This window comes from Helicoverpa zea, chromosome 11, assembly GCF_022581195.2.
Source record: "Helicoverpa zea isolate HzStark_Cry1AcR chromosome 11, ilHelZeax1.1, whole genome shotgun sequence".
NCBI classification, from domain to species: Eukaryota; Metazoa; Arthropoda; class Insecta; order Lepidoptera; family Noctuidae; genus Helicoverpa; species Helicoverpa zea.
In genome coordinates, this window is record NC_061462.1 from 7440109 (window position 1) to 7461204 (window position 21096).

General features: G+C 34.5%; 1 protein-coding gene across 2 annotated transcripts in view; it reads left to right on the top strand.

Annotated features, from left to right (window-relative positions):
- The window catches only part of LOC124634569 (homeobox protein abdominal-B-like), a 94274-nt gene that overhangs the window by 54375 nt on the left and 18803 nt on the right, over nt 1-21096 (top strand). For both annotated transcript variants that reach the window (XM_047170187.1, XM_047170186.1), the window contains one exon: nt 3296-3360. The gene's annotated coding sequence lies outside the window, so the exon portion shown is untranslated. The remainder of the gene's footprint in view (nt 1-3295; nt 3361-21096) is intronic.

The following is a 21096-nucleotide window of genomic DNA, read 5'->3' on the forward strand; positions in this document are numbered from 1 at the left end:
CCACTTTAAATGAACTTTGATTAGTGAAAAGCGTGGTTGAAACGGAGGTTATTGTGAAATCACTGCTGGAAATAGTTTTGTTCGTTCTGGTACACGTTAAAGTTGAAGAATGTTGAAGAAGTTAGGTGAGTGATTGCATGTAAGTTCCTATTTTTTGATGAAACGCTTTCCCCAATCCAATTACGTCTCCAGATTGATGTATAGGTAGTGTAGCACTAACTAAATAAACGTTGGTTTACAGCAGCATTGTTTACCTCGCGTGCATCTCTTCCGTGTTCAACAGTATCCGCCAACCACTTCCTAGCTTCGGTAAAAAAATCGAAAGCCAAACACCAAGTTGGTAATCTCCGAGCAACTTTACCCGTGAATCGATTGAAAATCAGGCGAATAAAATCGATTTTCCCCCAAATTGAATAGTCGTAAAACGTAGGTAGCAGCAGTTTTAATGTCCAGATTGTTTACACGGCGGCGTCACGAGTGTAAACGCTTGTCGATAATTGATGATTTGATTTACAACATCACCAAACAACCGGTGTTTGGGCGATCGCGATACGTTTACACTGCGCCTTTGAATGGAACGATATTACGTATCTAATAGCCACAATATACGTATTTGTACGTATTTATGGTTGGGAGAAAATACGTTGGCTTTAATACTTGCTCGGCTGAAAGACGAAACTCATCTTTTGTCAGTTCCTTCCCTGAATTACAAAAATAATTCAGGCAAGGGCTAATCTTGAAATATAGGTAAGTGATAGTAGTAATGTTAAATTCACGACACTCCTAGAATACGAAATTTTGAACAATATAACAAAACATGTTTTGCTACGCTGCGTAGTAGGTAAGCCACGTAGCAGGCAAATAACGTAGTGATTAAATAATATTTTCTGCTTTTATCTACTTTATACTTAATACATGATACGAGTCTTATTTTCCTTGCTACGTACTAAAAACCTTTGAAGCCGTTTTGCTGACTTCACTGAATATACGTACATGGCTCCGTTGCGTTATTCCACCCATTAGTTTTATAGCTTCCAGCGGCTACGGGAAAATAAATTCGGTCACGTAAGAATATTGACATTTTACTATAGAATTTTCATCATACATAGGTAGGTACTTACTATTGTGCTTTACCTATCATATCTATACGTTTCTTTATGACGACTTTTGTCTAGATAAATCTGTCAATAAGTAGGTAGAACTTGCGTAAGACAAAGTATTTAGCAAGGTGTATGAGTTAATTCAATAGCATCCCGTCATTATTAATTTGTCAGGTAAATAGGTATTTTCCAAAAGCCAGTATTCGAAAGCTTTCATATTTTTCTTTTAAAGTCCATTAGCGAAGGCAATTCACATTCATTTCTTAGGAGGCCGGGAATGGGCAACTAGCAGTCGTGCTTCGAGGTCGTATGGCTCGCAAGGGTGTAGATTACATTAGGCAGGCAAGCACGCCCGAGCCTCGCGAATACAATGCGTCAGCTAACAATGAAATATTAACGAATATTCGCACTCAACCATTAAAAAACCGTAATCAAGCGATTCAAAGTTCAACGGCCATAGCCGTGCTCTCGTAAACGGTAAGCGGCACCTATAAATTTTATACGATAAACAAAGAAACAATCGCGCTGTTGTAATGTCAAACTTTTGCGGTAGGTTATGGAGCATTGTGAGTCCTTCCGTGTGGTTTTATGCATTTTTTATAGTGTCGCCTTACACGGCCGCGATTGGAGCAAATTAAGGCGGCGCCTATTCGTCGCTAGCGCGCACGCCCGCCGCCCGCCGCCGGCGCCGTGCGCGAGCGACGCGATACCATAGTGCACAGCGTTTCGTCACGAGTGCGCAATAAACTTTTATCGCTTGTTCTTTCAAGTATTATTTGACAGTGTTGATGCGTTAAATTGCGATTAATAGATGATTAGCCATTCGGGCGTGCGTTTATAGCGGTCTCGTAATAAATTCACTTTATTGCGTATCAATCACGCGATAGTCGTCGCGGTGGACGCGACTCCACTGAGTTTCGCCTCCGGCCTTTGCAGCCGCCCGTAGTAAATATTTTTTTTATTGGTGGCTATAATTCTTACTTGAACTGGTAGCTTTTCCTTGCAAAAGCTCTATGCTAAATAGCTTTCCGATAGATGGTAAAACCTTTAAGAAGCTGAAATATAGGTAGGTGGGTGGGTTTCCATTTCTTGAAGTATTGAAAAATGCCTATGCATGAGGAAGAAGCGTTTGTAAAACTATATAGCTAGGTACGATAGATACCTGGACTTCTCAGGTAAAACCTGGCCTAAAAATATAACAGATAAGTAAATGACAATAAAATTAAAAGCCCTCACAGCCTACTTACAGCCTATTTATGAATTTATATTTATATTTATGTACTCTATCTATTTACTTACTCATTACACTCAGTGTTAGACTAACCTTTACAGAAACTAAAAGCCTAGAAAACCTTTAATCATAACCGCGCCATAAAAGCAGTAACCATACACGCCACGAACACCTAACAAAGTACAGTCGCCGGCAAAAGAGACAGCGAGATCACAGCACCTTTAGTTTAGAGTGTCATAAATTCACCGCCATTAATATTTGCTTAACTTACCATAAAGTGAAGTGGCAAACCGCTTCGGGCCGGCCAGTAAAACGTGCACTTAGTAAAGATTATCTCAGAGGTATGTGGCTGTAAATAATCGATGTTACTGCACTATATGTACTTACGTACTGAGTTAATTTATGAGAGGTCGTTGTGTACCGCTTAACGTACCCTGCTGCAACTAAGCAATGTTTTGTGTTCCGCCACTGTTTACTATAAATAAGACTGATTGGGTATATAAATTAGATGGAAAAGAATTATGTACCGGAAGGTGATGGCAATTTATTGTCTAGGTTTTCGTTTTTGCTCGCAGATGCAATTGCAAACTGGGAGTTATATTTCTTGTGTGATAAGAATTTCCTATTCTAAAGTACGGTATTATTAGATAATGAAATCTTCTGAATTGTAACATTCATTAAAGGTTTTTTTAATCAGACTGTTGCCATTCAGTAATGAGGTTGTTACATAAGATTACAAATAGGTAGCAATGTGACTATAATAGGTTGTTTACCCCGTCATACCTACTTAGAAAGGTTCTACTAACGTTGTACCTAAGTAGATACTACATAGCTAAATTAATTCTAGTTTGTCGTGAAATTAAAACTTTATTTTCCCTTCATGTTTTCAGCGCTATTCTGCGATTCTTTCAGCTACCTGTAACTTACCGCAGCATTTTCTCAAAAAAATTTTGTTTATTTTCAGATCTTATCAAAATGGTATGAAGCAAGAAAAGTCCGCTTAATTATCTGCAAGACGTTGCCTAAAAGGTAAGAATATTAACTTTTTATTTTACTTTACATATTGAAGTAATTTTATGGATAGCTACAAAGAATTCATAAAAGTTCAACGTAATCAAATATTGAAATCAGAAATGAGAAACCCAATCATCTCCAAGAAAATAAATAACAACAACAAAACTGGTTCGTAACCCCAGGCGACAAAATATCCAATCTCGTAAAACGATATTTTTTGTTTCCGCCATCTTCCAAGTAAGTATCTCAAAAATGTCCGCCGGTCACGGACCGTCCTACCAAAGCTACGAACGGTATCGCCATACTTTTTTCTTTTAATTTTTCATTCCCCTTCTCGAATCGAAAGAACTCACGCTGCGATCACCCGGCTCTCCCGTCGCTGTGTGAAAGAGATAGCATGACAAGTTTTTTTCTCATTACGCTTCGGTCGTATCTCGGGTGGGGAAAAGAGACAACAAATAAAGTAAAATGGCGTCGATAGCTCGGCATGGCAATGGCCCTGCAGCTGAAATTCTTACACACACAAACAAAGATTGTTGGTGTGTGAGTTTGATTGTATCATTGCCGATTGGGAGGGCCCACGATCAGAAGTTATCAACCTTTGTTAAATATTTTCTTGTAAAATATGAATCTGCCTCTTGGCAAAATATTTCTGTTTAAAATTTGTATTCTGTGTTTTATAGGTAATTAATTCTCATTCCATAATCTTTTTCAGTAAATTCATAATCTATTGAGTGATAAGCAAAAAAAATATTCTTACAGTGCAACTTAGCGATCAATATAAAAAAGTTTTAATACTAAAAATATATTGAAATAATAAAACTAAAAATATTTTACTTTAAGTAAGTACCTACGCAAAAAAAAACAAAGATCATACAATAGGTACCTACTTACATATAATTTATTATTTAATTCTGAATTGAAAATTTTGTGTGAAAAATGTTTGTGACCCCTACTTCAGGTAGAAGTCGATTCATTCGATTTGGTCAAGATGGCGCTGTTTTCAATTTGGATAATAAATGCAGAGTCCTATCAACGTAGCCATGCCCTTCAGTTATTTTTTTCTGTTATTGTTTAGGTTTTCTAGAAAATCACGGTACTTTCTTCTATGTTGAATAGGTATTCTGCTTGAAACAAAAAAAAAAAATTCTATATGAAAGTAGATGGATTTAATATTGATCTATAGAATTCTACTTTTATTTTCATGAAAATTGTACTCCTTAGGTGAAATACCTACAAAAGATTGTCTTTTATATTTCACCTAAGGAGAAGGTACAATTTTCATGAAAATAAAAGTAGAATTCTATAGATCAATATTAAATCCATCTACTTTCATGTAGAATCATTTTTTTTTTATTTCAAGCAGAATACTTATCTATTCAACATAGAAGAAAATACTGTGATTGTGTAGAAAACCTACCTAAACAATAACGAAAAAAAAATATATATACTTAATATTTAATTTAAGTTTTTCTGAAGCCTTTCAGACCTTAATGTTGAACAGAGTATAATTATTATGATATACCTATTTTGCAGAAGTAAACTGTTTCATATACACACTACCAAGGTGACCTGCAATACTAAAGAGATTGTTAACAAACTTTAATTTAATGCCACTAACTAATGTTACTCTAATAAAGTGTACAGGTTTATTACTTAAGTGCCATATATCTCATTTTATTGTTATTTAAACTATTAATTTACACTAAGATTCACATTTGCCGATGTACGTAGTCTACGATATAGATGTTTCTCTATTCTCTGTCTTTTGAGTGGAGAGCTTTTAAGCGTCTAAAAGTTCGGCACTTTTCCGTAAGAGGGCGCCATTCTCAACCAGTTTTGTAGAGCTTCCCAATATTCAATGTTTATAGGGAAATGCTAGTTTATGTAATTTAATGTTAAAAAAAAATAATTATTAAAAATAAAATTATATACATACAGTAAAATTCCTTTCAAAACCTTCCCTAACTTAGGACACTGCAGGGTTCTCTCCTGAAATTTCCTATGATATTTTTTTAATTTTGAAATTATTTGATATATGATTTATATTTTGATTTATGCTTTTGTAATCATGTAGGTAAGTAATTGTTTCCAATACTTACACAGGTATTGTGCATTTTGTACAAGATTGAGATACAGTCTAAAATACCTATGCTCCTTAACCTACCTATATTTTTCAATTCCATTCCAACCAAAGTCAGTAGAGAAATCAAAAAAAGGGTAGATACAGTTGCATAGGTAATATTTTTGTTAAGACCTTATTAATATTCCGATGAAAAAATGTTTATGTTTGAACACACTTGCATCTACATAAAGACAATGCAAGCAAACGCACAAACTCTTCCTAGAAAGGCATGTTGACCCAATTTTCTATTAAAATTCAAATTAGTTTTTTTTGCAAGCAAAGAGAAAGCTGACTTACACCAGTCAGTATAGTTTCAGATTTTAAACGATATAGTGGTGTTGTGTAAGAAACATGTGGATATTATGTTTTGTTTTAGTTCAGAAGAATAATTTTGATGTAAACATAGGGTGTAAACGAATGCGCGGCGTTTGGCCTCGCGCCAAACATATCTCATTGAACGTCAAACACAGATGGCGACGGAGAACAGTCTCTAGGTACGTTGTTTGTAAGATTTTTCCTAGAAACTAATTAAAAACTGTCTCTGGCTTAGATTACATCACGGAAATTTAATCAGAAACCCATTAATACAGCCAATCTATCTTTGAAGTCCACTTTGAATCACTAAGCGGTTTGATCAAAAACTTTGCCTGATATTTCTTGGAGCAAGTTTCTAACCTCATTTTTATTATTTTTCCTTTCAATAAATAAGTTACTTGTATACCTACGTCTGTTAGTCAGCATGGCTACAGAAATGCTACTTGGAAACTTGTCAGGCAGGTATGTTTAAATAAATTGAATTATAAATCTGAGGGTCCGATACTGAATTCCACGTGGTGTGTGGTCGCTGTATGTTAAATTTTGTCTCGATAGCCTCCGACTGGTTAACATTTTAATGATCTTAGGATGCAACTTAATTTACTGCAGATAATTATCTCAAAACGTTATGCGCGGATTATTTTAATTTTAAATGCTTACATCTTTTCTTATTTTGTTAGGTTTTCTATTACCCGTTTATGGTTGAAACATAATAAAGACTTCATTGGATATAATATTAGATAGGCATAAAATTATATTAGTAGAAATTAATTCAATTTAAACCTTCGCAGAGGCCAAACGTGTTTTAAGTTCTCTGCAATTCAATAGCAGTGTGGTTCATTCCTTGGTATTTTTATAAATATTATTCAGGTTTAAAACTGTACCAAATTCTACTACTTACTTACTTACTTGATTAAAAATATCTTTATTTAGTAAGATAATATACTCCCAACTTTTATTTTAATTGTAGAATTAGCCTAACATACAGTTTTACTGAATATTTTTGTTTATAAAGAATTCTATAATGAAGGTGTTCTTATTTTTGGCTTCTTATACTTAAATCTGTGCTAAGTAGAGGTACTTGTGGGTACATCTTTTAATTAATTAAACTTAGTACTTACCAACGTATCTATAGCTACTGAAATTGAGCTAATGAAAGACCGAACCCCAATTTAGTCAAACTATAGCTACCCCGTATTGCCCTTGCTTGATTCTTGATCCAACGTTTTTATCTACCTGGAACTCCCCACAGAAGGAGCGGCAAACCCCTCATTTTATCAATAACGATAAGGCTATTTTGACTTCAATCTTGGACTGCTATTTTCTGATAATAGAATTGATATTATATCTTTACACATCAACGATTTTGGTATGCCACCATCAGTATTTTCTATTGTGTCCAAATAACCATGGCAATAGGTCCGCTACATTTTATATTAACTGCAATCTGAAACTTATTTTATTTCTTGTTTCTTTCTTCTTATATTTTTTGTTACTATGACATCCTACGCAGTTGTAATAGTGGTCTGGGGGGGACAAGTCTTCCCGAAATATTATAGACAATTTATTTTTATTATCATTGATATCTTATTGGCCTCATCAGTGCTCAGTATATTTGCAAACTTTTAATATTTTTTGAAAGTAGTGTCCTTAATTAAAGGAACAAGTTACATACGGTAGTCCTCAACGCGGGTGTTCCTGTACGGTGGGTAAGTTATGTGTCCGTTTGGCCGCGAGTTAACGAACGCTCACTTTATGGCCTCGTTGCGCTAATAAGTCTCGGCTATCGTTCAGCAGTGCGTGTTGTGTGTACTTCACCTTTTTTGTACGCTAATTAGTATTGGGATGTGCCTCTTGAAGTAACTATGTTATAGAGAAAATAATACTCCTTTAATTTCAAATGATTTATTTCACCTAGGCCTTAACAAGCACATGAAATACTATGTGGTAACTTTTTAAAAAGATTAAGTATAGGTATTAGAGTTAAATTATCGTTATTAGGTTGCGAATATCACAAAGTTATTTGATAGGATTCAGAGAAGTTTGGTCTTTTTAAGAAAAAGTTTCACAATATAGGTAGATACGTTAAGCAACAACGTCAGCGGTGTGTGTTGAATCCAAGAATATTTTGCGGTGGACATGTTTTGAAAATACAATCAATTTAATAAAATATTTCGGGCAGATTTTTACGACTCCTACAAGAGGGGTGTAAGTGAAAACATGTTCGGAAGCGGGGCTATCCATGCAATAACAATAACTCATAGAGTTCGCGCGCCCCCCGCTAGATGGCGCGCCGCGGACACAAGTAATCCATTTATTCTCGGGGCGAGCTTTATGTAGCGAACTCTTAAGAGCCACTGCTATATTGTTTTATGTTATTATTTATAAATATCGGCGGTGCGTGTGCCGACTCGCTCACAGGGAATTAAAAGAAAAAGTTCCCTCGTTCTCCCACTAATGCACCTCTACTTATCTTAATTATCCATAATCGGGCAATTTACTTTCGGAGAATTTTTGTAAAGACTCAGCAGATAAGTTACTTTGTAACCTTTGGCTGTGGTCATATAAAACGAGATACCGAGTACAAGTCACGGATGTGATAACATTGCTCTTGCCGTGAGGAAATTAGCATTATATACATAGGTATATACATATATACTACAGTATGGAGGCGTCAATCTTATGTAAATACTTAATAGTAATAGTTTATCATGTAATTATCGGTTTAATAAAAAATATTACGGCTATAAAAAACGTAAGTAATTGCTCGTTTATAATTAGGCCTACGACCCACTGGATCGTTTTCTCACCTATCACAGAAAATCCGAAGCCGATCTATCGGTCTCAGTCTCCTTAAAATATTTATAGGTACCTGAAGGAAAGGGTCAAGTACCTACCTAAATATCAGTTCACACGTTACGCTTTAGTGGACGGGTGCCTTGAATAATAATAATTGTGTGTTCGGCGTCGTACTACTGACATTCCGTCCGAAGTGGGAACAAGAACCGCCTGTAAGACATCCGGGGAATGCGAGGAGCAATTACCCTCCCGTACAGGGAGGAGGGAGGAATCTTAGAAGTTTCCGACCTTGTGGAATTTTGCGGATGAAACGTTTTAATTGGAATCTCTCGGGAATATTTTGTAATTGCAGCCGGCTTAGAGCCAAGGAATTTGCTTAATATTCCACGTTCGAAATTCAAATTAAGATCTCGGCCGTGTTAGTCTTTTGTTTTGATTGAAAGCCGCAAGATATTATAACCAAGTACCTACTTGCCAGTAACAAATTAAGTATTGCAACTAATATCTGTGTAAGAATACCAACAACGCTTCTATTCTATCGTAGCAAACACCAAAAAATAAACAAATGTAAAACAGCAAATTAGGTACACTTACAACCTTATCAGTTTGATAGCTCCTTTATTCTTAAAACATAAAAAGCTTTCTTATCTCAAAGATTTCAAAAGTTTTTAATAACTGAGTCCCCTACAGTCCCTTTACCCGTAAGTCAGAGGTAACGTTACTCGAAAGTCATTTAAACCGATGTGTACACTGAATAGAAGAGATCGAATGAAAGAGTTTAGTCGATACTATCTCGGTAACAAAGAAAGTTTTTATTGTCAAAGTTGCCGTTTCGACAGGATTTGATCCGTCTCAGCTTTTCCAATTTAAGAAAAGTAGCAGTAAAACCTAGCACAAAGGTATTTAGATAGATTAGTTTTGTTCAAGTGAAACTTAGTAGTATTTGATAGTGAATTTATTGGGCTTTGACTCTATTTTGGATTCGAGTTATGGCCTAACGCTTCTTTAGAAAATCTTTAGAAATTATTGTCAACCATTGGATAAGAAATGTTTATATCTGTACCTATCTTTTTTGTCTGTTTTCTTACCTATGTATTGTTTGTTCGTTGTAGGTACATGTTACTCGTAAATAAATGTATTTTCTTTCTCTCATTCTATTTTGTTAAAGAAAATGAAATTACAACTCCATACTTTTAGACATACCCCTGTCCCATCTGTATAGTAAATCTACTCTCAATAGAGCATCAACAGACCGCTTTTATGTTTGAATTTAAATTGGTACATTTTTATAATAATGTCTTTCAAGCGACGCCGCCGAGAGACCCTCCGGTCCTTTTTCTGTTCTTTTTATAATGTAATTTTCTTAAATCACCTTCCCTGCCCTCCCCATATCTACTGCTATGTATCTATTATCGCAACGAAATTATATTTAGAAGAGAAAAATGATGCTCCATTTTTTGTTTGCTAAATAAATGTTCCAGTTAATTACTGGGGACTTTTTAATAAGGTGTATTTTTTAAGCTTGTGTTGTAATACCTTATCTTAAAACATGAAGAAGTAATCGCTTTTATAAAGTTTACACGGATTTATCTGCTTCTAAACATGCACGAGAAGTTTTTTATCAGATGAGTCGACAATTCAATATTAAATGATAGCAATTACTAAACCACATGTTCACAATTAAATGCTAAACACTACACACTTTTAGTGATAATAAAGATTATTATCATGTTGTAACTCTGAAGTGCAATTTATATGTTTTATGGCGTCAAAGATAGGGATTGCGTCGTTAATTCATTGTCAAATTGTGTCATAAAGTAATTAAGACTATTTAGGTATAAATTGCCAGGTTAATGTAGACAGAGAATTTAATAAATAAATCGTCGGCGCTGGTCGTGCGACGCAAGCGCATCGTTTCTCGTTCGTTCACCCCGAACATCTGTTCTCATATTTCAGTGAGTCTTTATCAACATACGTACTTGACCGTAAATATCTAGGGGTGTTATCGCCTCGAATTATATAATATTTTGTTAATAAATTATAGTTCAGTATGTTTATTTCAAAATACATAAAATTTTATTGTGTGCCTGTACCTAGGTCAGTTACAAAAGCTATCTCACTCACTTTACGTCGTAAAATCATCTAATACTGGTGTAAAATGTTAACTAGTTATTTATTGTCTATTTGCATTGTTTTATTATAAATTAAGCAAAGTCATTTGAAACAATTAGGTAGCTAAGGTTAAATTTCTCATATGTTAAAGCAATTAGCCAACTTTTAGTTGAATGATCATACCCATATTTTTTGTATATATATATTTGTCAACTTATAATAAGATTTAACTGAGATCCACACAACTGTTCAATGTATCACAGCATTACGAAATGGCCTCACGCAATAGGCAGGTACCTGTCCGCCATATTGAATTTAGTTGAAGAGCGCGCTGTGATTGGTCCGCGCGCCAAGATGGCGTCCTTGTACTTAAAAGAGATAGGCATTTCGTGTGAACCCGTTCTAAGATTTTGATATTACATTTCTAAAGAGTCTTGTTGATAACCTTTTATAAAATCACTGATTAAAATAATCTAAAAAAATGGTGCCAATAATAGTTAGTTAGGGTATTTACATAAAATATAGGAAAATAGATTTTAGGACGCATTTTGGCAGGTGCTACAATCAATAATATTTTGGCCTTTGGCAAACTTTACGTAGATAAATAACCAACCAAAACATCGTCTGTCAAAGTAAATAACGAAAATTCGAGGGGAATTTTCCCCTCGAATTCAAATTCGTAGTCGAAATGAGAATTCTGTTTTTTGGCGCAAGTTGGTCTGTGGCACGACTCTGTCGCTTATTTTCATCCAGAGAGAATTCAAGAGATTTACGACCGGCTTCGACGCTCGTCGATTCAGCACATTCGGTCTCAGAGACCATAACTGACAATCTTCTGTCTCGTAATTTTAATGAATTAAGTTGAATTTTTTCAGTTTTAAATTGTGAGGAGATTTCGGCTTACATTAACCCCGATTTTTCTTGTTGTAGCTCTCAAATGAGTCTGTATTGTTGACAGCCATTTAGAGATTTTACTGCGGGATTGTCATGTCCCGGCTGAGTAAATAATGTTGATTGTAGCTATGTGTTGAAACAAAACATTACCTACGTCTCTATCTCCACGTACATTTACAGACCTATATCATGTAACTATAGCCGTGTATCCTACCTAGAAGTTATTTGAATAGTTCCAGCTCTGCGGTAACTGGTTAACTCGTCTGAGAGAAGTTTACTGAGCCAGCATTGCTTTTGTCTCATGTTCTGTAATATCTTTGCAACTTGACTACCGTATTCAATTTACAACCTTTTGTTGTCGGGGATAAAATTCAAATTACAATAGAAAATAAGATCATTTAGGACGTTTGAGGTTGGAGGGGGTATCGTTCGTTTGGAGTGAGTTGTTTAGTTGAACCGAGATAACGTTTCCGGACCGTAGTCAGCGGCGGCGGTGTTCTCTCGACACTCGCTATATACTATGAATGTTGAACGTAAATCCAGCAATTTAAATTAAACTTGTAGTAAAGATTCTCAGAGATCTCCCTAATCTAATTTAAACGTCTGTCATCTGGTTTCTCTACCGATATTAAACTCAAACATACCTTCTTATACTAAAGAAGCAACTGAAAACAAAGCATTGATAATTTTTATTTCATTATTCCGTCAACACCAACCCCTAATTGTTATCTTAATTAAGAGAATGAGGTAGAAGTAATACGAAAAAAAAAAGAAAAAGAAAATGCCAGTCCTATCATTAAAAGATAATAAAATGCGAGGCGGGTCTATTTGGAGTTCTGTACGAACAAAAACAAAACAGACTCGCGACCGTTGTATTTCACATACAATATTAAGCTAGGGCTTTATTAAGAGCACGACCGGGCTTAGCCCGCCGGCCGTACGCCCTTCCCGGGTTATTTAATAAATACCGACCGAAACAATTGAGGAAACTTGCCGGGAAAACTGAGGATGCTGACCGCTTAATAGCTGTGTATGTGGGAGAAACTTTTATATGGTCCATCTGCTGTATTTGCATTTGTAGATAAATTGTACTGGCTAGAACAAGAAGATATTGTACAAAATAGTATTGTAGAGTAGAAAATACAATATTATCTGCAAGCAATATAGAACTGGCTTTCAATAAGAAAGGTTCGATCTTGAATAAAATTCAGAATATCAATCACAAAACAACGGATACAGAGAACGTTACTCAGAAAATCTGAATATAAAGTACTCACACTTCCGCTCTGATAAAACGTTCACCGTGCTATAACAAAATAATATTATTTTGCGTAAAAACAGAATTTTACCATCGACGGCTGTTTCGCAGCGAATCGTCGGCAGTCACGGGAAAAAAAATAGACAAAAGATATTGTGCTCGGTCGTTGTTTTCGGCCCAATTTTACCAAACAAGTCATTCATATTCATAATGGGTACCCTTTGTGCCGCGTTACGCAACTCAGCTTTGTTACCCCGTCTTCTTTTGTTAATTTATCTTCCTCAAACTTTATTGAAAGGAGCTTTTGTCAGCAACAATAACATTATTTGACGATCTACATGATAATGAGACTCTTTCTGAAATGCAAATTAAATAAATTAGAAAGTTCTTTAACACTGTGTAGCCTTTTCTTATATCATGAGTTCCATCTATGTGTTTACTTCACATTCGTATTTAGTCTGACGTCATGCCGGTCGTGCGTGAGCAATGAGGTTATTATACCAAAGATTTATATGGCAATGAACCTGTATGTAACTGCTTAAACAAACCCGTTTAATAATATAGTCACGAGTTGCAAACTTAGGTACTGTCACAGCAAAAACTCGAGCGACTTAATTTAATTTGCATACTTAATTGTGGGACGTTCTTTAAATATTTTATGAAAAATATTAAGTTGAGGGCTTTTTTAAGTAAAAAAAGAGATCCACTTTACTTATCATACTTAACGAGATGATAAAGGCTTCGCTGAGTCGAGGCAGAGCTGATTTACATACGAATGATTATAACTTGGTCGCGTAGGCTCTGGCCCTTAAACCGGTCCCACAGACGTACTATGTTATACATAATAGCTATGTAGATATACCTTTACTTTGTAATAGAGCAGATGGCAGCCCGGTATTTCATCTTTTGTTTTATTTGCGTAAATTGTAAAGCACATTTTCTGTAAAATCATTTTTATCGGCAATAACATTGAACTTACATTACGTTCTTATTGACCTTACTATAAATTAACATTCCATGGTTATTTATGGAAAATATTGGAATTAATTTAATTTGCTTGATTTTCCTTAAAGTTATTCTTGTCTCTACAAAATAAACATAATATATCTTATCTACTCTTAAAAAATATTGAAGTACCTAAGCATTCGTAAAGACGTCCGCGGTACTCCAATGGAAGTTTACTGCAGTAATTTTATTCAGAACCATTATTTGAGAATATACAACATAACACAGCATGTTTTGCATTTCTTTGCATTACAATAAAGTAGTCACAAAGAGAGGAGGATGAACTCGAAAATGGCCTTAAAACGCCCCCGCGCTAGGGGAAGACGTCCAGATGCATAATTATGAGAATCTATTTGAATTTTATGTGAAAATTCATGGCATTTTGCAAAAACAAACTTGGAGAGGATTCTAATGTAAATCAATTTAGGGATAAAATATTATTTTATGCTTTGTTAAGTATTTACTGGGTGAAACGTTTTTCTTCTTCGAAAAGGCACCTCTTAAATAAAGTTACCTACAATAAAGTTCATGCTATGACTCTCAATCCTTTAAATTAGTTTTCAGCAACATACTCTCGAAGATACAGTTTGTAATACAAAATACTACCAATAGTAGATAAGAAAAACGCTTGGCATCCACAATCAGTTCGGTCACACGTTTCGTCCACGTGCTAAGGTTACTAATCATATGGCATTTGTAATCCATAAGTATGTACTGTGCCGTGGCGAGATCAAGATAGGTAACTCACGGGTTATATTCGTCACCAAAAATAGATGGGACGGGGTATCGTTACCTGAGTCGAGGTTTGACGGTGGAAATACGAAGATTTTCTTAATTAAAAATTATATTTACAACGTATTTAAACTACAATCTATGTCTGATTTTAGTAATCGGAAACATACTTAATACGTTGCTATAAAAGTAAACACATGTGTCAAAATGTGAATTTTCTTTCACAAAAACTTACTATATTTCGGTACGCAGCTACAAACGTATTGTCTTCATTTTGTCCCCAGAATAAAGTTCCTATTTCTGAAGACTCATATCGTCAGGGCCCACAAACTTCATGAATCCCAATGTCCCGGAAAATATAACAAGGCGATTTATATTCGAAGGCGGTTCGGGCCCGTTTTCTATCACAAAAATCTGGGCCTATATGTGTTCCGTATAATACGGAGGTAACCCTCCCTTTTAAGTTATTTGTACCATCTGGAAAGGAATTTATTGGACCGAAACTTGCCGTAATAAGTGTAGTTCCATTATTTTCTTCACCCCTACTAATGAGAAAACTTACTTTCATCTCCAATTCCAGAAATACCGTGAAATATTTTACTTTTCGTGTAGCTAATTATAGTCAATGTATGTTACATGTTAATTTAAAATAGTACCCGAGGATGCTTGCATTGCTACGCGACCAAAAATATTTTTTAAGTACACCGCCAGTATTAATTTCTTAGCTAAATTGATAATTCAATCACGCGTTACGGTTGCATCCTGCCAACTGCAAGCCACGAATGTCAACGAAGAGAGGGGTGGCGACGAAATAATATCTATTATGGCTGCGGGTGCCGCCCCGAAACAAAAGGTTCGAGCTAAGGGACGCGTTATTTTTATACGAAACGAGTGTAGAATAACAAAACGACGGCTTTTCTTCGTAAAAATATCTTAATAAAAGCCGGAATTAGGCGATTACATTCTGATCATGTGCCATCTCGCTTCCTCCGTTTGCCTCCAAACTATTGTTTTTGTTGAATTTGATTTATGTTTACTTTAAGGAAGATTTATTGTTATTTAAAAGGATACATTTAAGTTTTATGACTTGTATAATATCCTTTACAATAGTTTGATTAATTGTGCCTAAGGTTAACATTGTCGGCTTTTACGTATCTACTATGCGCTCGTCATTCAAAGTACTCACGATGAAAGTCAGCGATAACAACGAACAAGACTAAATGAAAAAGAAAGGAATAACTTAATAAAATTTATACAGACCGCCGCCAAAATAAATTTTCTTTCTTACGGACATTTTTATATTTCCTTACATTTGTGCATTCACTTCAAACTTAATTAGACTTTATAGAGCGTTCCTTCCCAATTTCGTTTTACTCTCGTCTGACGCACGCTGAGACTTATTCATTGGAGTGAGGGCGTGGGAGGGGAATGCGGAGGGCACTGGGAGGGGGGAGGGTTTGGCCCGAAATAGCAAATAAATGAGACGAAAATGTAAATGTTGCGCTTCAAAGATGAAAAGCGCGCCGCTGGCTCGTTCTTGTTAAGCTCATCGCAAATGTACCAAAATTAGGAGCTCGTCTGAAATAATTTCAGGCCAGATGTAAACGAACACCGACATTTTGAAACAGGGTGTAGGTAAATGAGAGTACCAAATACTTTATGTCTACTAATTAAAGGGAATAAATTTATTGAATTTGTTTTGTTAATATGAATTCTCTCGACACACGTGTTGCTAATGATCAATATTTTATATGATTCCGTTTGATATTGTAAGCATAAATTGTGTCACATAAAATCAATTTCCTGAAATCAGCCTGAATCGAAAATAAAATCAAAAAGGTCTTTGGAAAATAAGAACGAAGCAAACTGTTTATAAAAGTAATTCAACGTTACCTTAACGGAGCTAAATAAAGCTGTTTATACACAATGTCTCAATCGAGCACAATGGACCGTGGTCCACCATATTGTCTTACCAAATAAGTTGGTTTAATAAAAGTCCGCATAAGTCTCCGACATATGTCCGGGTAGGATTATATTGAATCATTGCAGTGCCACCCTCGTGTGTTCCTTGCTTTATCTCCGTTATTGCTATAAGTAATTGAATCCATACATTTTTATGTATAGTATCATATTTTCTTTACGTTATTTCTTTAGAGCTTGTTGTGTGGTTAGATATAAGACTAGATAAAAGACGTGTGCCCTTGGTTGCCGCTAAAAATTACTCGCACGTAGTTTTCAGACTATATGATCTTAAAGTACCTTTTGTGTCTAGCTTTATTCGGTAAACCTGTAAATAAAGATTGTGTTTTTTATCAAGAAGTGATGTATTTATTCAACACAGATATTTTTATGATCGAATAAAGTATGTTACATTCCGGGCTAAAATTATATTCAATCGAGAAGTAACGCAAAGCTTACTTTACTTTGTATAGTATAATAACTATTTAGATTTTATAAAGATAGTTCGCTTAGTATCAAAAAACAATAAAACTTAACTACGAAGCAATTATTAAGCCAAATATAATTTATGTATCACTAAATTATGCTAATACGCTACTGAAAGAGAATTGTTACGACTGTAGGTAACATATATAATGGCATAAAAACTTATTAGGTACCTACCGTACTAGTATGATCAATTACCAACACAATTTATGGCTGCATAAAACACAATTCAACTCGTTTACTTACCAACCGCAAAGTGCATCTCATCCAAAATATTAAAAAAAAAACGTGACCAAAATAAAACAACTTGCTTATGTAAATAGGTATATTTTCTTAACTGTTATCACATTACTAATGACCCTTTGACCATAGCTCGTACTAAGCTCGACACATAAGTACCAAGGTACCAAGTCACGTTGCGTGGTGACCTTAACGTAAAGAGGAACATAAAACTGTTGAGACAAAGCCTCGCATTCATCAACCGCCCCTCTAAATTATGATAAGACTATAAACGATGCAGTCTCATGCACAACTTGGGCGACAACGCATATATTTACTTATGTTAATACCAATAATTTTATTCTTATTCACGACTAATTACCCAAGTACCTTTTCATAGAATAATTCCCCCTTAATTGTTTTAACGATCAAAATAAATAATAATTGTAATTTATCGCCCAGTTTATTTAACCACACTTTCGACATTGAAATAAGTTAATTAGTGCACTTTTATTCAGAGCTTAGAAATAAAAATGGCGTTAATAGCGTGACAAAGTCTGGCGTGACAAAAGTCATTCCATCTTAAATAACTTTTTTTTCCTTTTTTACATAATTAGGCTTCGACATGATACTGAGGTGACTTAAAGAAATAAGTTTAAGTTACTTGATTTACTTACTTATAGTTCTAGCTAAGCTTAATGCGTAGGAACATAAATTGGTTATATGCAATAATTTAGATAAACCACACTCAAGTCGCCATGTGTGATATAATTTAACCTAAATCTGTCACTGATTTATAAGTAGGATCAGACTATTACATCACTTATAAATTCTATGGAAATGAGTCAGTACATTCAATGTCATAATTAATATAGGATTACAAGTGTGGGTAGTTACTCAGGATACAGTCGATAGACACTTATCACATATTGGGGAAAACTAATGTCTTATTGTATATTGATTTGGGTACAAAGCTACTGAGGCACTACGTACTCGAAATAATTTAAACAACCAGCCTACCATTAAAAGCTCGTCTTATTCTGTATATTATGTGCTACAACATTGTGCAGTACACAAGCCCTAATGTACTTTTGTGTGCTATCTGTAAGTGCATCGTTGCATCCTCGACGCGACGTAACGACTGCTTGCCGACAGAAAGATCCCTGATACTGCACTTCTTAGAAAACGGTGCAATGCACTCCAGTTTTTTGCATGGCATATGTTTAAATATGTTGCGAGTGGAAATTGCACGTATGACAAATCTGTGACAGATTTTTGTATCCACATATTTTTTATAAGTTGGCAGAAAACGTACTCCCCGTATCCAAAAATTAACATGTAGTTCTAAAATCTGTTAAAGGACTTTTTTTGGCTTAGGTAGCATAAATTAGTGTCCAACACATACAAAACAAAAGTTTGACCCAATTTCCTATTCTCCCTTATTTCAAGCATCCCCAAAAAATATCTCCGCGATGAATAACGTTGAATATTAATAATGTTTGTTCATGAAAATGAATTAATTTGTCCAAGTGGAGGAACGGAGCCGGGATCCACTCATGAATTCATCCGGACCCCGTAAATATTTTATTGCCAGCGTAGAAAAAAATCTACCAAATTATACCTATTACGGGGAAATATCGCGAGCTGTTTTCAATCTTATACCTTAAGTGGTACAAACGATAAAAATAAATTCAGCGCTTGTGGGCATTTATTGCTGAGATTTCTAGAGCTTTGAAGGGTAAACGCACTTCCATTTTCTTTGCGGCTAATGGAACCTCCTTGGGGAGCGTTAGCAGCGCAATGAATTAGAAAAACAACTTTTCTTTCTTGGAAACCTGTCTGTGCTAAGTGCTGTGTATTTTTTATGCGCTTGCAAAAAGTAGGGAGTGGCTTTGTTTATTTAAACAAAATTATAATATTATTAAAGAATAGCCTTTTAAGTATTCATCGAAAACTGAAACACAAAAAATGAGTAGGTATCCAATAAATCTCTTCAAATACATTTATATTTCCATACAGTAATAAATTAGAGGTCTAAACCTACTTATTTATTTTTGAACTATGCCAAGAAATAAAATATTACCCTTTCAGTAATTAACGTTAATGAGAAAATTCAAACTCATGAGGCAAAATTCTTAGCATTCGCTGGTGAGAAGTAATTTTCGTTGGTAATTAGTCACGTACAAATTCTAGACCATAACAGAATAGACTCATAAACCGGAATTTCTAATAGAGCTGTTACATGTCCAGATTTTATAATGTAACCAAATATTACCATACAAATAGCTCGCATAATTTAAATGGCCTTCAGGAATCCGAAATTTTGTTAATATATGACTGAGTTTTTAAAATAATCGTATTTTATATAAAATTATATGCATATCAAATGTCTTCATAATTAAAACCTGTTTGTTCATTAACTTATTTCTTAAATTTTAATCATAAATTATTTGTCAGTTTCTTGTAGATACTCGTACTCATTATTGTATATTTAAAATCTTAGTACAGGTTTTTGAAATTCAATCTTTTATTTTAAAATGTACATTTAGAATTAAAGCTTTTAAATTACGGGTGTACTATGCCAAATCGAATAACAAATAATCGAATATCAATTGATCGACCACTATTAATCGAAATTCTAAATACTCGAACATTCATAATATCGAATGGTTATTAAATCGAACATTCAATACATCGCGCAGTCATAATATTCATAAATTTTGAGTTTTTCTTGTATTCATAAAAAATAAGGATTTTTCGATAGGATGAATATGTTTTGCATTTAACGCTCGATCAAACGAACATTCGATATTTTGAACACTCGATGTATAGACTGCGCGATGTATTGAATGTTCGATTAAATAACCATTCGATATTATGAATGTTCGAGTATTTAAAATTTCGATTAATAGTGGTCGATCAATTGATATTCGATTATTTGATATTCGATTTGGCATAGTACACCCTAAATTACATAATTATTTTGAATTTAGAAGAAAGCTTTTGAATTTTTCGATAAATTAATTCTGAATTCAAAACCCTTAAAGACATTTTTAAATAAAAAAAAAATAAAAGCGTGATCAAAACTTTCCAGCCAGTGTCCAAACCATGTTGTCAACACTATTAAACAGGACTGTCGTCGGCTGGCCATTCATTCTAATTTATAGCATTAATTTATCTAAACAGTGTCTGGGCATGCCATGATATTTGCATTAAAAACGTTTCAGTATTCTATCGAGTATTTTATTGTAACTGTCAAGCCGATTTCAGCGCTTTTAGTTCCTAGATTTTGTTAAAAACTCTATAAAAGTAGGTACTTTGTACTATCGACAATATTTTAGAAATCTGCATTGCTCATTATTATCTCAAAAACTTGTCCTCGATTTGAAAGTCTCATAGAGTTAAGGGAAAGGTAGGATAATTGGGTTGTTCCATACCAATAAATGGAATACGACGCGCCCCTTATCACACTACGGTCTAATACCGTCGTTTAGCCGTGGATGTACGAAAACAAATGAATTCGCTATTAGGTATTCGGATAAATATATTATTATTCAACCTTTTATGCCAATACTACATAATGACAATTTAAATGCTAAAATCGCACCTTATAAATATACCTTCCAAATAATGTTCTTTGAAATATAGCCTAATTTAGAAACCAGATTTAAAGTGTCTGTAGGTTTCATTATCTTATACTTAAAAGCTTGCACATGTCAACGTCCTCTAATAAAATTATTTCCAACATAATTTGGCTATTTTATTTTGTAAATAAATGACAGATACCTAAGTTTCATGCGAGAGACTGGCTATTTAAAATTACTTCCACAGACACAATTTTGACTTA